The 22,559-nt window shown below is 46.2% G+C and overlaps 1 protein-coding gene across 9 annotated transcripts in view; it reads right to left on the bottom strand.

Moving 5' to 3' along the window:
• The window catches only part of vps37c (VPS37C subunit of ESCRT-I), a 153,955-nt gene that overhangs the window by 112,271 nt on the left and 19,125 nt on the right, over positions 1-22,559 (bottom strand). The gene's annotated exons all lie outside the window — the stretch shown is intronic.

Raw genomic sequence — 22,559 nt, 5'->3', positions numbered from 1 at the left:
CACATACAAACATTTGTGTTGACAAATCTACTACAGATAACATTAAATAACAGAATGGGATTCTTGGGATAACACCAAGGAGGCAGCCATGCTGTCCAAAAAAATAAATAAATGTTTGAAATTTGTTGGAGAGCAGTTGTATGTTCCACAGCACTACTGGCAAATATTCTGTGGACCGAGGAAACCAAAGTTCAGTTGTTTGGGAGGAACATACAGCACCATGTGTGGAGGAACACACCAACATCAAAACTTTATCCTAATGCTGAAGCATAGCAGAGGGAGTGTCATTGTATGGGCGTGCTTTCCATCGCAGGGAAAGCACGCCCACAAGCAAGCACAGCTTGCTATCATCAATAGAAAAATGAATTCACAAGTAGGTCTGGGCGATAAATAAAGTTCAATATGTGTCGCGATAGACACATGATCGATAACAACAGAAAATATGTTTGATACAATGTTCGATAGAAACAAATCTGGAAGAAAACTGTGCCGCCCGCAAGGCATTCTGCAGGAGGCTAAAAAGGTTTTAGTGCTCACCTCATTACTCACTTTGAATTTTCGCTCGTTCTCGTACAGTGCAGACGCTTTTTTGTTCGCGCTGCTTGCTTCGCTTCTGTTTACATTTTTTCTTGCTGATAAGCTTGTTTTCTTCGAAAAAAATAAAAATAATTTTGAAGCAGCAATTCCTGGATTTTTTAAACCTGTGGGACTGTACTTTTAGTTTGTAGATAGACAGTTGTTGCCATATTCTAATATCTTTTGATAGCCCCTCACCATTACGTGAGTGTGGCCTGCTAATTAGCATAAGCCTGCTATTAGCAAAAAGACCAGAAATCAAGATGCCTCCCTATTTCACTGAGGACTATCACGGACTGCTGCAGAGGATGTCAATCCTGGAAACGAAAATCCACCGTATTGAAGTGTATGTGGATGTAAATGGACAGTCAGGAATGAAACCACTCTATCGATGTCTCAAAATGATGAGCAGAAGTGTGTTAACAGACAGCCACTTAGCTCAACAAAGAGGACGGATGTGGACTGTGGAAACGCAAATGGACCATTCAGCAGTTCTCCCTGGAATTTACTGGGAGCAAAGAGAGGAGTATTGACCTTGTCGCCGTTTAATGTATTTCTTAAAACCACATAGCAACTGTTGATATAAATAAGTCGCGAATCATTGGTTTTCTGCCGTAGTAACGAGTGAAACCACAAGCCGTAGCTACTTGTGACAGTGTTCACATTAAATTCACTTGCTACGTCCTCAGGGAGAGTTAAATAAAACAAAACACATTCCCTTAAATTATTGGAGTGATCGATGTAGTTTCAGCACCTCGGTAATATGTTTGTTTCCCTCTCCAAATAAAGCTTTTAAATAAAATACACGTCTTCACCTCCCCCTCGCTGTCCCTAATGAAGTGTCCCATTCAAGCACGAAGGCTAAATCACCACTAAAGAAGGGGAGAAAACGAGATTGTTGTGCTGATGTAGTTTGCATTGCTTGTGGTTGTTCGTAAAATGCCAACGATTGTGTAGTCTTGGAGCTTTGAACTCAGAATGAGCATGCACTAAGTAAGCTAAGCTACGAGGCTATCGGTCGGTATATTGAACGCATGTATAAGGATGAATTTTTTCACATTGCTTATTAATCAGCTTGTTCTCTGGAAATTATTGTAGTAAAAATATGATGTCAAGAAGAAGACACCTGAGCAGGATGCCATAGACCAGTGTTTTTCAACCTTTTTTGAGACAAGGCACATTTTTTTTCATTGAAAAAAAATAAATAAATCACAAGGCACACCAAAAGCAGAAAATGTTAAAAAAAATGTAACTTTGTAGCCTATTATTTACAAAATAAAGTCGTTTTCATCAAACTGTCTTGAATCGGAATCAAATAAACACAAAGAAAAAGTATTTTATAATAAAACAATATTTTTACTCACTCAATGTAAACCCTGGGCCTGTTTGGATGAACACAGTTGATATCCTCGCAGGAATCGAAGAAAGATATACACAAAGCTCTTCCTCAACAGCTCTCAGTCTCTCTCTGTTTTTAGTTTTTATAGCAGTCAGGCTTGAAAAGCTCACCTCACACAGATATGTCGTTGAAAATGTGATCAATGTCAAAATAGCTTTGTTTGCCAGAATGGGGAACTCTTTGGCAGTAGCCAACCAAAAACTGTCCAAAGGCAGATCAACAAAGCTTAGCTTTAAACCACGGGTTTGTCTCAGTTCAATTAGTTCGTCATGCACCTTTGAACTGAATCCATTTATTTTATCTGTACTTGTAAGCAGGTTTTCATTTCAGGCTTCCATTTGTGTGTTCAGTTCATTCAGATGAAGAAAAACATCTGCCAGGTATGCCAGCCTTGCACACCACTCACCACTTAAAAGCAGCTTTGCGAAATCGGACCCCTTATTTGTCAGAAACACTAAGTTCCTCCCGGAGTTCATAAACACGGGCCAATACCTTGCCACCCAACAACCACCAGACCTCCGCATGAAACCGCAAGGCTTTATGCTCTGCTCCCATTTGCTCACACAAAGATGCAAATATACGACTTTTCACAGGCCATGACTACCATGAGCACATCATCATCCAACACACGAACTAGGTCTGCTGGTAAAGTCTTGGCTACGAGGGCCTCACGGTGTAAAAACTATCAGTGTGTAACAATTACATCTGGGTTTCTTTCCTTCACTCTGCTTACAAAGCCTTTGGTGCGCCCGACCATGACTGCAGCTCCATCAGTACAGACACTCGTGCAGTTTTCCCCACTTAAGTCCTCCTTGTTCAAGATATTCTGATGTGACCTGAAATATTTCCTCTCCAGTTGTTTTTTCTAGCAATGCCTTGCAAAAAAAAGATTGCGTCTCCATCCACAAAACGCACATGGCCAAGAGTTGAGCATGTATAATAATGAATAATGAACTGGACCAACTTTTTGGGGCACGACATTCGGGTCCATAGAGACTTTTATCGACGACCGGAAGAAACAATAGAAATGGCAAAAATCTCCAAGCTTCTCCTTGCAATGGAGAAATGGTCTCTTTCACAGTTCCAAGGAAAATCTCTTGGCGAGATCGAATTAGAAGGTATTGTGATGATTTTCTGTTTTCAAAACAGTTAAAAGGGAAGGAGATGAATTAGTTTAAACATGGGCTCCTGCACACTTGAGATGGACAAGTAAACCCAGATCAAGAGGATAAATGGATTACAAAAGGATTTGTCATATTTCACAAGTATATTCTATAAAATGTTTCAATGCAGCCCTATGGGGGGCACAAGTCAGTGCAAACTGTAGGCCGGTCCCAAGCCCGGATAAATGCAGAGGATTGTGTCAGGAAGGGCATCCGGCTTAAAACTTTGCTAAACAAATATGAGCGTTCATCCAAAGAATTCCATACCGGACCGGTCGTGGCCCGGGTTTACAACCTCCGCCACCGGCGCCGTCAACCTGCAGGGCGCCGTTGGAAATTCAGCTACTGTGGGTCGAAGTCAAAGAAGAAGAAGAGGTGGAAAGCGGGTTCTTTGGCAGAAAGAGAAGAGGAAAGGACAGAGCCTCGAACTGAATGTGGGGACTTTGAATGTTGGAACTATGAAAGGAAAATCTCGGGAGTTGATTGACATGATGATTAGGAGAAAGGTTGATATATTGTGTGTCCAGGAGACCAGGTGGGAAGGCAGTAAGGCAAGAAGTTTAGGGGCAGGGTTTAAATTATTTTACCATGGTGTAGATGGGAAGAGAAATGGAGTCGGGGTTATTTTAAAAGAAGAGTTGGCTAAGAATGTCTGAAAAGAGTATCAGATCAAGTGATGAGGCTGAAACTTGAAATTGAGGGTGTTATGTGTAATGTGATTAGTGGCTATGCCCCACAGGTAGCATGCGACCTAGAGGTGAAAGAGAAATTCTGGAAGAAGCTAGACGAAGCAGTTCTGAGCATCCCAGACAAAGAGAGAGTCGTAATTCGTGCAGATTGTAATGGACATGTTGGTGAAGGTAATAGGGGTGATGAAGAAGTGATGGGTAAGTACGGCATCCAGGAAAGGAACTTGGAGGGACAGATGGTGGTAGACTTTGCAACAAGGATGCAAATGGCTGTAGTGAACACTTTTTTCCAGAAGAGACACGAACATAGGGTGACCTACAAGAGCGGAGGCAGAAGCACGCAGGTGGATTACAGCTTGTGCAGACGATGTAATCTGAAGGAGGTTACCAACTGTAAGGTAGTGGTAGGGGAGAGTGTGGCTAGACAGCATAGGATGGTGGTGTGTAAGATGACTCTGGTGGTGGGGAGGAATATTAGGAAGACAAAGGCAGAGAAGAGAACCATGTGGTGGAGGCTGAGACAGGACGAGTGTTGTGCAGCTTTTCGGGAAAAGGTGAGACAGGCTCACGGTGGACGGGAGGAGCTTCCAGAAGACTGGAACACTACAGCCAAGGTGATCAGAGAGGCAGGCAGGAGAGTACTTGGTGTATCTTCTGGCAGGAAAGGAGAGAAGGAGACTTGGTGGTGGAACTTCACAGTACAGGAAATCATACAAGGAAAAAGGTTAGCTAAGAAGAAGTGGGACACTGAGGGGACAGAGGAGAGGCGAAAGGAATACATTGAGATGCGACATAGGGCAAAAGTAGAGGTGGCAAAGGCCAAACAAGAGGCATATGATGACATGTATGGCAGGTTGGACACTAAAGAAGGCTAAAATGATCTATACAGGCTGGCCAGACAGAGGGATAGAGATGGGAAGGATGTGCAGCAGGTTAGGGTGATTAAGGATAGAGATGGAAATATGTTGACTGGTGCCAGCAGTGTGCTAGCTCGATGGAAAGAATACTTTGAGGAGTTGATGAATGAGGAAAATGAGAGAGAAGGGAGAGTAGAAGAGGCAAGTTTGGTGGAACAGGAAGTGGCAATGATTACTAAGGGTGAAGTTAGAAACACATTAAAGAGGATGAAAAATGGAAAGGCAGTTGGTCCTGATGACATTCCTGTGGAGGTATGGAAGCATCTAGGAGAGGTGGCTGTGGAGTTTTTGACCAGCTTGTTCAATAGAACTCTAGTGCGTGAGAAGATGCCTGAGGAATGGAGGAAAAGTGTACTGGTGCCCATTTTTAAGAACAAAGGTGATGTGCAGAGCTGTGGGAACTATAGAGGAATAAAGTTGATGAGCCACACAATGAAGTTATGGGAAAGAGTAGTGGAGGCTCGACTCAGGACAGAAGTGAGTATTTGCGAGCAACATTATGGTTTCATGCCTAGAAAGAGTACATGTACGAGGGCAGCAGAACAGCGGTGAGGTGTGCTGTAGGTGTGACAGACGAATTTAAGGTGGACGTGGGACTGCATCAGGGATCAGCCCTAAGCCCCTTCCTTTTTGCAGTGGTGATGGATAGGCTGACAGATGAGGTTAGACTGGAATCCCTGTGGACCATGATGTTTGCAGATGACATTGTGATCTGCAGTGAAAGCAGGGAGCAGCTGGACGAACAGTTAGAAAGATGGAGGCATGCACTGGAAAGAAGAGGAATGAAGATTAGCCGAAGTAAGACAGAATATATGTGCATGAATGAGAGGGGTGGTGGGGGAAGAGTGAGGCTACAGGGAGAAGAGATAGCAAGGGTGGAGGACTTTAAATACTTGGGGTCAACCGTCCAGAGCAATGGTGAGTGTGGTCAGGAAGTGAAGAAACGGGTCCAAGCAGGTTGGAACGGGTGGAGGAAGGTGTCAGGTGTGTTATGTGACAGAAGAGTCTCTGCTAAAATGAAGGGCAAAGTTTATAAAACAGTGGTGAGGCCAGCCATGATGTACGGATTAGAGACAGTGGCACTGAAGAGACAACAGGAAGCAGAGTTGGAGGTGGCGGAAATGAAGATGTTGAGGTTCGCTCTCGGAGTGACCAGTTTGGATAAAATTAGAAATGAGCTCATCAGAGGGACAGCCAAGGTTCGATGTTTTGGAGACAAAGTACGAGAGAGCAGACTTCGATGGTTTGGACACATCCAGAGGAGAAATAGTGAGTATATTGGTAGAGGATGATGAGATTGGAGCTGCCAGGCAAGAGCGCTAGAGGAAGACCAAAGAGAAGGTTGATGGATGTCGTGAGGGAAGACATGATGGCAGTTGGTGTTCGAGAGGAGGATGCAGGAGATAGACTTACATGGAAAAGGATGACGCGCTGTGGCGACCCCTAACGGGACAAGCCGGAAGGAAAAGAAGATTCTATAAAATGTTTCGATAACATTGATAATTTATATATTTATATAGATTGTATGTGCTCGTTAAACAATATTTCCTTTAGATGAACTGGAAACAGATTTGGATGAAGGCAAAGCTGAAGATGATGTGGAGGAAGATGAAGCAGAGGTAAATGATCTGGAGGAAGACAGAGCAGAAGTAGATGATGCAGACGATGGAGGTGCTGCCAATGATGGAGGCAATGGGGAATCAAATCCGGCCGTTGGACCAAGGGTTATGAAAAGAATATGCTCCTCCAGAATGCATTTATGTTTGTGTGCATGATTGGAGTCGAGACGAGTGATGAACCGAAATGAACATTCTTGACCAAAACTGAAACTGAGGAACCCAAGGCTGAAAGCCGCAACTGAAATAATCAAACTGTAAGTGCTTTTCATCGCCCAAAAAAGTGCTTTATATGAATTAAAATTTTAAAAAACATTACCGTGGGACAGTTATTGTACTATTTTATGTAATAGGATAAAAATTATTCTGCAAACTGTTCATTTTCACAACTTAGTCTTCTTCTTTTCCTTTCAGCATGTGCCGTGAGGGGTCGCCACAGCGTGTCATCCTTTTCCATGTCAGCCTATCTCCTGCATCCTCCTCTCTAACAGGAGGAAGGAAAAACAAGATGGCTGCCGGGGTGCAGCCACACAGTTTGGCAGGTCCTGTGCGTTTGCTTAAAAAGTCATCCAAAGATCAAATAGGACCATGGATTATGCTATCAACGTATTCCTTTGCTGTTTGGATAACCCTCTATCTTCTGTTAAGTTCAACATGTCCAAGAAAAAGGGACACTCTAAACTTGTATACAGCCAGATGGAGTCAGCACATGCTATTCACAAGGGTACTGGACTATGGCCATGCTAGGCCACCCCCAGGTGGGCAGGAACAGGCTGTCACAGGCAAACCACTCCTGGGTGTTTTTAATCACTTGCTAATACTTCTTTTGGCTGGTGATGTTGAACTAAACCCTGGACCAGTGCTAGATGGGCCTCCACCTCTGCTACCTGGGCCAACATCACTGCCAACTGGGCCTTTCCCTCGTGCAGCCGGGCTAACACCAATGCTAGATCATCTAACATCATTGCTAGCTAGGCCTCTACCTCTACCGGCTGGGCCTCCACCTCTGCTAGCTGGGCCTCTACCACTGCTAGTTGGGCCAACACCACTGCTAGCTGGGCCTCCACCATTGCCGGCTGGGCCTCCACCTCTGCCGGCTGGGCCTCCACCTCTGCCGGCTGGGCCTCCACCTCTGCCGGCTGGGCCTCCACCTCTGCCGGCTGGGCCTCCACCTCTGCCGGCTGGGCCTCCACCTCTGCCGGCTGGGCTTACACCTCTGCTAGCTGGGCCTTCTCCACTGCTGACTGATGCGGAAGCTGGCAGCGTAAAGCTATATGCAAACATTGCCAATAAAAGAAACAGGGGGCTGCCAAACACCGCAATAGTAAAGCACCAGAAATGCAGGGTGTTCCAAACAGTTAATAACTCTAAATTAATATGGGACTCAACACGTAAACCAAAAGGCATTCTTTGTGCACACTTAAATATACAAAGCATTTTAACAAAAAGTGATCAAGTCAATCACATTCTCACTGACTCAAATATTGACTTCCTCTGCCTATCTGAGACATGGCTTCATGAATCTTCGCCCTCAGCAATACTATCTGTACCTGGTTATAAAATGTTTAGAAACGACAGACAGGGTTCTAAGGGAGGAGGTGATATGATTTATGCCAAGGACACTTTTAATTGTAATGAAATACATGTTACAGATGACAATGGATTAGAATTTCTTGGACTAACAGTTTATTTGTCGCAGCAAATGTCTTTTATTCTTGTAGTTATTTATAGGCCTCCCTCATCAAATGCAGCTTTTTATGAAAAGCTGGAAATTTTACTGAAACAACTCAATCTTGCAAAAAAGGTGATAATAATGGGTGACCTAAATGTTAATTGGGAAGTTAACAAAGTTAGGAAACAATTTAAAAGGGTTATGGATGATATGGATATGACTCAGGTAATTAATGGCCCTACGAGAATTACAAACTCCACCCGAACTCAGATTGATCTAGCTTTTACTAATAGGCCAGAAAGGATCTTGAAGCCATACAATATGCTCACAGGATTGTCTGATCACAATCTTATAATGGTCACAAGAAAATTAAATAAAAAGCGCTTCAAACCCTTGGCCACCACTGAATCCAATAGGATACCAAAACATGAACAACAAAATTTCCAAGATTCTATCCAAGAAGTAAACTGGGATGTATTACTCGCTGGTAAAAATTTAGATGAGGATTGTTCTAAATTTGCCAACAAAATACAAGAAATTATTATACAATTTACACAGATAATTAAACTAAAAGCTAGAAACAATGGCCTTCCTTGGTTAAACACATTTATTCTGAAACTGATGAAAGAATGCGATCATTCCTTGAAGTTGTCGGTCAAATCAGGATACAATAGACACCAGTTTATTTCACTGAGAAATAGGGTAGTGAAAGAAATAAGAAAATCTAAAGCTGACTTTTTCATTACTGCTTTGAATAGTGCGAAGGCAAATTAAAAAATAACCTGGAATTATATTTAAAAAACTATTGGGTGATACACAAAATAACAAAACTAATGCAAATTAAATTAAATGGAAAAATCCTGACGGAACCTCAAGTGATGGCTGATGCTTTTAACAACTACTTCATTGAATCTGTGTCAATAATCTCTGCTAAATTTGCAGTAAAACAAAGGAAGGAATACCCTGCATTGTCTGCAACGCAGTTCTTTACGATTACAAATATTACTGAGACCAAAGTTATCGATTTAGTTAATTCACTCAAACCATCTAAGGCAAATGATGTTTTTGCAATGGAAACGAACATGCTCAAAGATCTAGGTTCAACTCTTGCTACTCCTATTGCCTCAATCATTAATCTTTCAATTTCATCTGGTCACTTTCCAAAGGCCTGGAAATCTGCTATTGTTACCCCTGTCTTTAAATCCGATGAATCAACTTCTCTGAATAACTACCGACCTATAAGCATTCTTCCGGCCATTTCCAAAGTTGCAGAAAAATGGGTGTCAGAGCAGATTGTCCATTATTTAAGCAGCAGCTCCCCCTCTCTCACGCCATGCAGTTTGGTTTCAGATCCAAGCATTCCACTGAAATGGCTACATGCCTCTTCATTATGAAAAAATCTTCTCTCGACAAGGGTGGAGTTGTGGGGGCGGTGTTCTTGGACCTCAGGAAAGCTTTCGATACAGTAAATCACTCTGTTCTTCTTACCAAGCTCTCAAAATTTAACTTCTCTCGCAAAGCTGTGAGCTGGATTGAATCATATCTGCATGACCGAACACAATCTGTATCAGTTAACAACTGCAGATCAGTCTTTTAGGCTAACCTCTGGAGTCCCTCAGTGATCAATATTAGGCCCCCTTTTATTTAGTCATTATATCAACGATTTGCCCACTGTTTGTTCTGAAGCAGAGTGCGTAATGTATGCAGACGACACGGTTTTCTTTGTTCATGGTCGCTTCAAAGATACTGTTGCTGCTAAACTCACTAATACAATGTCCTGTGTCACAACTTGGTTGCAGGAGTGCTGTCTACAGCTAAACATTTCTTTCTAAAACTGTAGGCATGTATTTCACTAAAACAAATAGAGTATCACCTGACCCCGACATACTTGTTAATGGAGAAAAAAATGCTAATTGTCAGCCAATACAAATATCTTGGGTTAATAATAGATTCACAGTTTTCCTTTAAAGCCCATATTGACAAATTGTGTAAAAATATCAAATTAAACCACGCAAATTTTCGTGCAATTCGAAATGAAATGTCAACTGAAGCCGCAAAAATTTACTTACATTCAATGATTCTTAGTCACTTTAACTATTGCATAACCAGTTGGTCCCAGGCTGGTCAGAATGCAACAAAAAATTGTCTCGACGGTTGACACAAGGCAGCTGGACAATGTGAGGGGCAGCTGTGGCGAAGGATGCCTCCTGAAGTCCACGATCATCTCCACAGTCTTGAGCGTGTTCAGCTCCAGGTTGTGTCAGCCGCACCGCAGCTCCAGCCGCTCCGCTTCCTGTCGATATGCAGACTCGTCACCGTCCTTGATGAGGCCGATGATGGCGCCTACCAGTGTGGTCGCCTCGGTAACGCGCTCTCTAGTATTGTTTTTGTGTTTTTCGTCCGTCTTTGGAGACCTTACACGACTCACTTACACAAGGGGAGACCTGCTAACCATCAGGGAGGCTACGCCGGACTTTCTGTCACCAACTTTCGCAAATCCACAGTTTTTTCCCCGAGTTACTTACCGGACCGGCGTCCGCGTTTTTTGGCGCATGGAGACGGAAGCGGCGCCAGAGAGGACACAGATTGGCGTTCCCGTCGATCCACCTCGCGAATGTACGCTCCCTATCCAACAAAATGGACGAGCTTCATCTTCTGTTAAAGACCAGTAAAGACTTTGGACGTTCCGCGGCCATGTGCTTCACGGAGACCTGGCTTTGCGACGCTCTACCCGATGGCGCCGTCATGCTTCCCGGCTTCCACATTCATCAAGCGGACCGCGACATGAAATCATCGGGGAAAACAAAGGGCGGCGGGATATGCCTCTATATCAACGAAAAATCGTGTACGGACGTCACGGAGCTCAGCACACACTGCAGCCCGCATTTGGAGTCGCTATTTTTAAACTGTAAACCATTCTACTCGCCACGTGAGTTCGCATCATTCATACTGGCTGGAGTCTACATACCGCCTCAAGCTAACACGAACGCCGCACTACTAACGCTCGCCGAACAAGTCAACGAAATTGAAAAAAAACACCCGGACTCACCCCTCATTATTCTCGGGGACTTTAACAAAGCTAAACTCAACCACGAACTCCCTAAATACAAGCAGCACATCGACTGTCCTACCAGGGAAAATAATACTTTAGACCACTGCTACACTACAGTAAAAAATGCATACTGTGCTATACCTCATGCAGCCCTGGGCTCGTCTGATCACTGCTTAATTCCCTTAATAACGACGTTCAGGCAAGAACTTAAATGCGCGAAGGTAGGTCACCCTATGTTTGTGCCTCTTCTGGAAAAAAGTGTTCACGGCAGTCATTTCCATCCTTTTTGCAAAGTCTACCATCATCTGTCCCTCTAAGTTCCTTTCCTGGATGACGTACTTACCCATGACTTCTTCATCACCCCTATTACCTTCACCAACATGTCCATTACAATCTGCACCAATTACGACTCTCTCTCTGTCTGGGATGCTCAGAACTACTTCGTCCAGCTCCTTCCAGAATTTCTCTTTCACCTCGAGGTCACATCCTACCTGTGGGGCATAGCCGCTAATCACATTACACATAACATATCAATTTCAAGTTTCAGGCTCATCACGCGATCTGATTCTCTTTTCACCTCCAAGACAATCTTAGCTAACTCTTCTTTTCAAATAGCCCCTACTCCATTTTTCTTCCCATCTACACCATGGTAACATAATTTAAACTGCCCATAAACTTCTAGCCTTATTGCCTTTCCACCTGCTCTCCTGGACACACAATATATCAACTTTTCTCCTAATCATCATGTCAACCAACTCCAGAGATTTCCTGCCATAGTTCCAACATTCAAAGTGCCCACATAAAATTCTAGGCTCTGTGCTTTCCTCTTCTCTTTCTGCCTAAGAACCTTCTTTCCACCTCTCCTTCGTCTTCGACCCACAGTAGCTGAATTTCCACCGCCACCCTTCAGGTTAACGGTGTTGTTAACCCGTGCCACGGCCAATCCGGTATGGAATTCTTCAGTTCACAGATGTCAAACTCAAACACAGATGTTCCGGGTGCCAGATCTGGCCCGCCACATGATTTTAAGTGGCCCGCAAAACCAAATCATGTACGTCCAACTTCATGTCTCTTGCTAAAATACCAAAACTGCCGATTGTCTTCACTTTTGGTAACATTGAGATATTGTAAGCATTTCTTTGTAACAAATTCCACTTCTAAAATAAAACTGAGTCATGGTTGAACAAACATTTTTTTTTACTCGCTTCTGATTTCAAAACTAGTTATCCATCAATTTGTTGTTCATATGTAATAATATTAGGCAATCATATAATTCTATGTATGTTTGATACCACTTTTTTTCAGACTCTTGATTACTCATGATACCAAAACCACTTGTACTTTTGATACATAAAATTTGTATCCACTATTGCTGCTGAAATGATGCATTGCGGGACTAATGAAGGTTATCTTATATTCTAAATATTTATTAATCTGCTTTTAAATTTATAGGACACATTTTTCAAGTGATCTAGTAGCGGTAACATACCAATTTATTTTTGGTCCCTGCATTATGTAGCTGTCTAGCGCTATCATGTAGTTCAGTGTTTTCCTCTACCTGTATAGATACCTATTACAAGTAATTTGCCTGGTATTTTGCTTTCCAAAGTTGGCTAATCTCTCCTATAACGCGGTTCCAGACAAACCTATGTGACAAGTGTACTGTACCACCCAATCACTTTTGTTGTTTTGAGACTTCGTCACGATAGCTTAGCAATTGGCTTCCCCGCTGTCTATCTCCAGTCTTATCAGTCCTTTGTGATCATGATAATTGTCAAAATGTAGTTTAGTCACTGTCATGGAGGCGATGTTTAGTGACTTATGCTGCGTTGACAACGGACGCAAGGCGCACGTTCGTCTCTGGCTTGGTATCGTATTCATCCGCATAACAACGGTAAAGCTACGCGGTTCCCACAATTCATTGTGCCACGCAAATTTAAGCTACTGCCGTAATAAAAGCTTTCATTTATGTTGTTAATGTTTATTTTCCCACTGGTTGAATGTATGCCTTATTTAACTTTTCACGTTTATGGTTGATTTATGGTCCACGACTGTCATTATCAAACCCTAACTGTAGGTTTTGGGTAATAAAGTGACGTCCCAGTCAATTCTACAGCACAGTCAGCTAAGCCGTATTGAGGATTGCTTGTTAATAGCAAATATTTCTTAACTATGTGCTATACAAGCTCGCGCGTTGGCTGTAGCAGAAATTATATCACTGGATAGACTAGTTTTTGTAATTGAACTTGCCTCTAAAGTTTATACGGTTTCTGGCTAGTTGCTTAATTGAGGTTAGAATGACATCATAGTTTAAGAGCGCAAATGTTGCTTGTCTTGGATCAATTTGCAATGTGTTCTAAAGAAAAGTTCAGATTTCTGATGCTCAGACGTAAAAAAAAAAAAAAAAAAAAAAATTTGTTTATTTAAAGACATAAAAAAAAACCTTGACAGTCCAAATATTTTTTTTAGGAAAGAAGGAGGGCGGGGAGGAATTGGCCAGGGATGACACCAACAACTCCAAAGGTAAATGTAATAAAGCCATGGCTTCAAGTATTTTTATACATTCATTCATTGCATTCATACTAAATGAGCAGCTGCTGGTCCATCTGGTAGTTTCCATCTTGACATTTTATTTTTTTATTCCTCAAAAAGAGTGAAGGATTTATGAAGGACACGGGTCACCGGGGCCCCCCTCTGGAGCCAGGCCTGGAGGTGGGGCTCAAAGGCACCAATGGGGCCAGGCACAGCCCGAAAGGGTAACTTTTATCCCCCTTTCCATAGGCTCACCACCTGTGGGAGGGGATGTAGGGGTCAGGTGCAGTGTGAGCTGGGCAGTGGCCGAAGGCAGAGACCTTGGCGATCTGATCCCCGGCTACAGATGCTGGCTATAGGGACATGGAATGTCACCACTCTGGCAGGGAAAGAGCCCGTGCTGGTGTGTGAGGTCGAGAAGTTCCGACTAGATATAGTCGGGCTCGCCTCCACACATGACTTGGGCTTTAGTATCAGTCCTCTTGAGTGCGGTTTTGCCCCCCGGCTGGGCGCCTGTACGTTGGAGTTCACCCCAGTGGACGAGAGGGTAGCCTCCCTCCGCCTTCGGGTGGGGGGACGGGTCCTGACTGTTGTGTGTGCCTATACACCGAACAGCAGTTCAGAGTACCCACCCTTTTTGGAGTCCTTGGAGGGGGTGTTGGAGACCGCTCCTGCTGGGGACTCCATCGTTCTGCTGGGGGACTTCAATGCTCACATGGGCAATGACAGTAAGATCTGGAAGGGCGTGATTGGCAGGAACGGCCCCCCGATCAGAACCCGAGCGGTGTTCTGTTATTGGACTTCTGTGCTTATCACGGACTGTCTATAACGAACACCATGTTCAAGATTAAGGGTGTCCACACGTGTACTTGGCACCAGGAGACCCTAGGTCGCAGTTCGACTTTGTGGTCGTGTCATCAAACTTGGGGCGGCATGTCTTGAACACTCGGGTGAAGAGAGGGGCGGAGCTGTCAACTGCTCACCACTACAGAATTTCCTGTCAGGAGTTTCAACTCCCACCACAGACAGAACTTCGCTCATGTTTCGGGGGATGCAGGGAACATTGAGTCAGAGTGGACCATGTTCCACGCCTCCATTGCTGAGGCGGCCGACCGGAGCTGTGGCCGTAAGGTGGCCGGTGCCTGTCGTGGCGGCAATCCCCGAACCCGTTGGTGGACACCAACGGTGAGGGATGCCGTTAAGCTGAAGAAGGAGTCCTTTTTGGCCTGTGGGACTCCTGAGGCAGCTGATGGGTACCGGCTGGCCAAGCGGAATGCAGCTTTTGTAGTCGCTGAAGCAAAAACTGGGCATGGGAGGAGTGCAGGAAGGCAATGGAGAAAGACTTACGGATGGCTTTGAGGAAATTCTGGTCCCACCATCCGGCGTCTCAGGAGGGGGAAGCAGTGCACCATCAACACTGTGTATAGTGGGGATGGGGCGCTGCTGACCTCGACTCGGGACGTTGTGAGCCGGTGGGGAGAATACTTCGAAGACCTCCTCAATTCCACCGACACACATTCCCATGAGGGAGCAGAGTCTGGGTTTTCTGAGGCGGGCTCTCTTATCTCTGGGGTTGAGGTCACCGAGGTAGTTAAAAAGCTCCTCGGTGGCAAGGCCCCGGGGGTGGATGAGATTCGCCCGGAGTTCCTCAAGGCTCTGGATGTTGTAAGGATGTCCTGGTTGACACGCCTCTGCAACATCGCGTGGACATCGGGGACAGTGCCTCTGGATTGGTAGACTGGGGTGGTGGTGCCCCTTTTTAAGAAAGGGGACCGGAGGGTGTGTTCCAACTACAGGGGGAATCACACTCCTCAGCCTCCCTAGTAAGGTCTATTCAGGGGTGCTGGAGAGGAGGGTCCGTCGGGAAGTTTAATCTCAGATTCAGGAGGAGCAGTGTGGTTTTCGTCTTGGCCGTGGAACAGTGGACCAGCTCTACACCCTTGGCAGGGTCCTCGAGGGTGCATGGGAGTTCGCCCAACCAGTCTATATGTTTTGTGGACTTGGAGAAGGCGTTCAACCGTGTCCCTCGGGGGGCTCATGTGGGGGGTGCTTCGGGAGTATGGGGTACCGAACCCCCTGATACGGGCTGTTTTGCGGATGATGTGTTTCTGTTGGCTTCATCAAGCCGTATCCTCCAACTCTCACTGGAGCAGTTCGCAGCTGAGTGTGAAGCGGCTGGGATGAGAATCAGGACCTCCAAATCTGAGACCACGGTCCTCAGTTGGAAAAGGGTGGCGTGCCCTCTCCAGGTCGGGGATAAGATCCTGCCCCAAGTTGAGGAGTTCAAGTATCTTGTGGTCTTGTTCACGAGTGAGGTAAGAATGGAAGGGGAGATCGACAGGCGGATCGGTGCAGCATCTGCAGTGATGCAGACTTTGTATCGATCCGTTGTGGTAAAGAAGGAGCTAAGCCGAAAGGCGAAGCTCTCGATTTACCGGTCGATCTACGTTCCTACCCTCACCTATAGTCACGAGCTGTGGGTCGTGACCGAAAGAACAAGATCCCGTATACAAGCGGCCGAAATGAGTTTCCTCCGCAGGGTGTCCAGGCTCTCCCTTAGAGATAGGGTGAGAAGCTCGGTCATCCGGGAGGATCTCAGAGTAGAGCCCAGATGAGGTGGCTGGGGCATCTGATTTGGATGCCTCCCGGACGCCTCCCCGGTGAGGTGTTCCGTGCATGTCCCACCGGGAGGAGATCCCGGGGATGACCCAGGACACGATGGAGAGACTACATCCTTCGGCTGGCCTGGGAACGCCTCGGGATCCCCCCGGAAGAGATGGATGAAGTGGCTGGGTAGAGGGATGTCTGGGCGTCCCTGCTAAAGCTACTGCCCCCACGACCCGACCTCGGATAAGCGGTAGAAAATGGATGGATGGAGGAAAGTCCCAAGTGGGCCATTATCTGAGTTCATAAGTTTCGCAGGGGCCCCTTGGGTCCATAGGGGTTCTAGACCCGATATTGCAGCCAAAGACACAATGTGCGTCCAAAATGCGTCTTCGGTGGATGCCGCAATTTACAGAACAGCTCAGTGACGTTTTTTAAGCTCCCAAAAAATGAGGGGGGGGAAAGGAAGCGATGGATTGACTTTTTAAAGCCACACACAGATGGCAAGCTGCATATCAAAACTACCACCCAACTCTGGAGTGCGCATTTTAATTTTGGTAGGCTTGTTAATCTCTGTGGTGTATCAAATTTACATGCCATTTTCTGGGACTGTTTAGTGCCTCTTTAAAGTGATGAAACTATGCAAAAATATTAGAATTTGAGAAGGGGGCCAATACGTCCGCCACTGTAGATAGATAATGTGTGTAAAAACAAAACCTGTGGGTGACTTGCGGCGAGAGGAGTTTACCAGCATACCGGACTTTAGAAGGTAGGTGCGGGGTAGCTAGCAGCAGCCCAGATCCGTTGACAGCTCACACTTGTCATTTAAAATGAATAAGTAGCAGCCAGCCCAGCATCAATATAGTTACGTGGTGGCTACTGGCCAGACACAACAGCGTACTGGCCTGTCTGGGATGCGTAAATGTGGGGAGCCTGTATGCTACGATGCTGTGGATTATAGGACTGTATGTGTCCTATCTGTAAGAGGTAGTTAATTACAGTATGTTGTTGCGGCAGACAGCCAATCATATTGCAACGGGTCGCTTTTAACTCAAATTGAATTCACAAGAAGAATCCAGATGGGGCGTGCTCTCTCTCTCTCAGAGCATACAGGCTGGAAAAAAAAGGTTGCATATGCAGCTAATTTGGGCGCAGTCTCGAATCCTGATATTACACAAAAACAAGAATTTGTACTTGAAATCACAGCTAAACAATAATGAATTGTTAACAGTCATACATGATGAAACATTGTCTGGAATGCTCATCACCCGCCAAAACTTCATGCCAATTGCAAAATAAGTTTTATTTTAACATTGATGTATGAACTGTAGTATAACTCATTTCGTGCGAGAGCTGGAGTAATATGCAGTGATATCGCGACCATATCACGGTCCACTTTTCTGAAGTAATTGTTGCAAGTAGAATTCCGGTATGGACCACACGGAGTAGACGTGTGTTAAATAGGATCCCGCAGCAAGCTTAGACGGATAGACACTTCGTCTTCTACCATTCCAGAAGTGGTCATCTCAATTGATGCTGAGAAGGCGTTTGATCGAGTGGAATGGAACCATCTTTTTCAAAATTGGTTTTGGTAGCAAATTTATATCCTGGAAAAAACTTATGTATACGTCTCCTTGTGCCAGAGTTCGAACAAACAACGACAGCTCAGAATACTTTCCTCTTAGCCATGGAACGCGTCAGGGTTGCCCACTTTCTCCCTTGTTGTTTAATATTGCCATTGAACCACTGGCGGCAGCCATTAGGTCCAGCCATATGCTTGGTATCATAAGAGGAGGACAGGTACATAGGCTGTCATTGTATGCGGATGACCTCTTACTGTTCATGTCTGACCCAGACAGATCCATTCCTCCGGTGATGACCTTGCTGGACAAATTTGGATAAATATCGGGCTATAAGCTAAATATACAAAAGAGCGAACTTATGCCTGTTAATATGGCTGCCACAGCATACGCCCTATCTAACCTTCCTTTTAAACAACAACTTTACATACTTGGGCATCTGCATTACCAGAAATAGTACGGACCTAGTAGACTACAACTTCTCGCCCCTCCTATGTAGGATAAATGAAGACTTCCTATGTTGGACTCTTCTGTCTTTGTCTCTTGCCGGCAGGATAATTGCATTAAAATGAATGTTCCCCCCAAATTTGTATACCTTTGCCAATGTATGTGTGTCTTCATCCAGAAACACTTCTTTCAGGGCCTTGACAGTTTAAACTCAAAGTTTATCTGGGACAACAAGACTCCCAGGATTTGGAAAAACATTCTACAAGCCTCAAAGGACTTGGGTGGTTTAGCACTGCCGAATTTTTTATTTTATTATTGGGCTGTAAACAGTTGCACTGGTGACATGTTAGCGATCAGCCACCACCGTGGCTGCAGGTTGAGGAGGCTTCCTGTAACTCCTCTACCCTGCGTTCTCTTTTGAGTTTCCCTCAGACTTTTCACTTCTAGCATACTCTGGCAACGTAATTGTAAAAAACTCTCTGAAAATCTTGGCTCAATTTAAGCGGCAATTCTGAATTAACTCTATACCCTACTCATCTGTCCATTTAAACCCTATGTTTGCTCCCTCCATCAATGACAGGGCTTTCGCAGTCTGGGAGGCTGCCGGGATTCGGTTGGTCGACGATCTCTACATTAACAGGAGATTTGCGTCCTTTGCCCAGTTGACCCACAAATTTGGCCTTGACAGAAAGCAATTTTACAGGTTTTTACAAATTAGGGATTTTGCCCAGAAGCACTTCCCTGGCTTTCCTAAATTCTCATCTACAACTATCTTAGACACCGTACTTAAGATCAACCCGTATTCTAAGGGCAGTATCTCCAAATTATATATGGCCATTCTATCACACAGTTCCGTGCCTTACGTATGACTTGGGCTACGACATTAACGTGGACAAAAATACAGACACCTTCAGATGATTTTGAAAAGAATCTGTGCTAGACAGGGTCATACAATGCAAGGTGGTACACAGAGTCCACTGGTCAAAGAAGCAAAGAGGCGCGCATCTTCCCTGGATTAGATCCGACTTGTGATAGATGTCATCAAGGGACAGCTGACCTTATTCATATGTTTTGGACCTGTCCCACCCTGTCCCAGTTTTGGAACTAAGTGTTCCTTTCACTTACGGTAATAACCTCTGTCCAAATTAATCCCTCACCAATATTGGGTTTATTTGGTGTGCTACCCCTGGATCGTTCACTGCTGTCCTACATGGCAGACTTTGCGGCATTTCTCTACTTGCTTGCAAGGGCTATTTTAATGCGGAAGAATCCTTGACCCCCCTCCCCCCACACACACAAAATTTGGATCATGGATGTGTAGCGTAGATGGGTTAAATAAAAACGTAATTAATTTAGGAGAAAAGAATAAGCCGGAAGTGACGCTTGCGTTACTTCCGGTTTAACGTAATTTTAAGTTACAGCGTTATAAATCAAGATATCGTATCTCGTAAAGGGGCACCACGTCACTTTTTAGATATATAAAACTTCATGACCAAGTGACGACAAACCTTTTTTCCTTAGTCTCGTAATTTGAAGGTTGCTACATGAATTAGATAAGAGTTCTTGATACCAAGAGGTCTTTTTGTCGAACCCACACACAACTGATACAGGTCCATCCATCCATCCATTTTCTACCGCTTATCCGAGGTCGGGTCGCGGGGGCAGTAGCTTTAGCAGGGACGCCCAGACTTCCCTCTCCTCAGCCACTTCATCCAGCTCTTCCGGGGGGATCCCGAGGCGTTCCCAGGCCAGCCGAAGGATGTAGTCTCTCCAACGTGTCCTGGGTCGTCCCCGTGGTCTCCTCCCGGTGGGACGTGCCCGGAACACCTCACCAGGGAGGCGTCCGGGAGGCATCCGAATCAGATGCCCCAGCCACCTCATCTGGCTCCTCTCGATGTGAAGGAGCAGCCGCTCTACTCTGAGATCCTCTCGGATGACTGAGCTTCTCACTCTAGCTCTAAAGGAGAGCCCGGACACCCTGCGGAGGAAACTCATTTCGGCCGCTTGTATACGGGATCTTGTTCTTTCGGTCACGACCCACAGCTCGTGACCATAGGTGAGGGTAGGAACGTAGATCGACTGGTAAATCAGGAGCTTCGCGTTTTGGCTTAGCTCCTTCTTCACCACAACGGATCGATACAAAGTCCGCATCACTGCAGACGCTGCACCGATCCGCCTGTCGATCTCCCATTCCATTCTTCCCTCACTCGTGAACAAGACCCCAAGATACTTGAACTCCTCCACTTCGGGCAGGATCTCATCCCCAACCTGAAGAGGGCACGCCACCCTTTTCCGACTGAGGACCATGGTCTCAGATTTGGAGGGGCTGATTCTCATCCCAGCCGCTTCACACTCGGCTGCAAACTGCTCCAGTGAGAGTTGGAGGTCACGGCTTGATGAAGCCAACAGAACAACATCATCTGCAAAAAGCAGAGATGCAATACTGAGGCCGCCAAACCGGACCCACTCGACGCCTCGGCTGCTCCTAGAAATTCTGTCCGTAAAAGTTATGAACAGAATCGGTGACAAAGGACAGCCTTGGCGGAGTCCAACCCTCACCGGAAATTAGTCCGACTTACTGCCGGATATGCGGACCAAACTCTGACGCCGATCGTACAGGGACCGAACAGTCCGTATCAGGGGGTTCGGTACCCCATACTCCCGAAGCACCCCCCACAGGACACCCCGAGGGACACGGTAGAACTCCTTCTCCAAGTCCACAAAACACAAGTAGACTGGTTGGGCGAACTCCCATGCACCCTCGAGGACCCTGCCAAGGGTGTAGAGCTGGTCCAGTGTTCCACGGCCAGGACAAAAACCACACTGCTCCTCCTGAATCTGAGATTCGACTCCTCCTCCTCTCCAGCACCCCTGAATAGACCTTACCAGGGAGGCTGAGGAGTGTGATCTCCCTGTAGTTGGAACACACCTTCCACTCCTCTTTCTTAAAAAGGGGGACCACCACCCCAGTCTGCCAATCCAGAGGCACTGTCCCCGATGTCCACGCGATGTTGCAGAGGTGTGTCAACCAGGACATTCCTACAACATCCAAAGCTTTGAGGAACTCGGGGCGAATCTCATCCACCCCCGGGGCCTTTCCACCGAGGAGCTTTTTAACCACCTTGGTGACCTCAACCCCAGAGATAGGAGAGAGAACCCAGACTCTGCTCCCTCATGGGAAGGCGTGTCGGTGGAATTGAGGAGGTCTTCGAAGTATTCTCCCCACCGGCTCACAACGTCCCGAGTCGAGGTCACCAGAGCCCCATCCCCACTATACACAGTGTTGGTGGTGCACTGCTTCCCCCTCCTGAGACGCCAGATGGTGGACCAGAATTTCCTCGAAGCCGTCCGGAAGTCTTTCTCCATGGCCTCACCGAAATCCTCCCATGCCCGAGTTTTTGCTTCAGTGACCACCAAAGCTGCATTCCGCTTGGCCACCCGCTACCCATCAGCTGCCTCAGAAGTCCCACAGGCCAAAAAGGCCCGATAGGACTCCTTCTTCAGCTTGACGGCATCCCTCACCGTTGGTGTCCACCAACGGGTAGGGGATTGCCGCAACGACAGGCACCAACCACCTTACGGCCACAGCTCCGGTCGGCGGCCTCAGCAATGGAGACGTGGAACATGGTCCACTCGGACTCGATGTTCCCCGCCTCCCTCGGAACATGAGAAAAGTTCTGTCGGAGGTGGGAGTTGAAACTCCTTCTGACAGGGGATTCCGCCAGACGTTCCCAGCAGACCCTCACAATACGTTTGGGCCTGCCACGTCGGACCGCCATCTTCCCCCACCATCGGAGCCAACTCACCACCAGGTGGTGATCAGTTGACAGCTCCGCCCCTCTCTTTACCCGAGTGTCCAAGACATGCGGCCGCAAGTCCGATGACACGACCACAAAGTCGATCATCGAACTGCGACTTTGGGTGTCCTGGTGCCAAGTGCACGTGTGGACACCCTTATGCTTGAACATGGTGTTCGTTATGGACAATCCGTGATGAGCACAGAAGTCCAATAACAGAACACCGCTCGGGTTCTGATCGGGGGGGCCGTTCCTCCCAATCATGCTGGCATCCCCGTGGTCGTCTGCCCCAGACTTCCCTCTCCCCAGCCACTTCATCCAGCTCTTCCGAGGGGATCCAGAGGCGTTCCGAGGACAGCTGGGAGACATAGTCTCTCCAGCATGTCCTTGGTCATCCCCGGGGACTCCTCCCGGTGGGACATGCCCGGAACACCTCAACAGGGAGGTGTTTGGGAGGCTTCCGAATCTGATACCCCAGCCACCTCATCTGGCTCCTCTCAATGTAGAGGAGCAGA

The sequence above is a fragment of the Phyllopteryx taeniolatus genome, chromosome 4, assembly GCF_024500385.1.
Source record: "Phyllopteryx taeniolatus isolate TA_2022b chromosome 4, UOR_Ptae_1.2, whole genome shotgun sequence".
NCBI lineage: Eukaryota > Metazoa > Chordata > Actinopteri > Syngnathiformes > Syngnathidae > Phyllopteryx > Phyllopteryx taeniolatus.
Note: the sequence above shows the minus strand (reverse complement) of the source record. Positions and strands in the feature narration are given on the sequence as shown.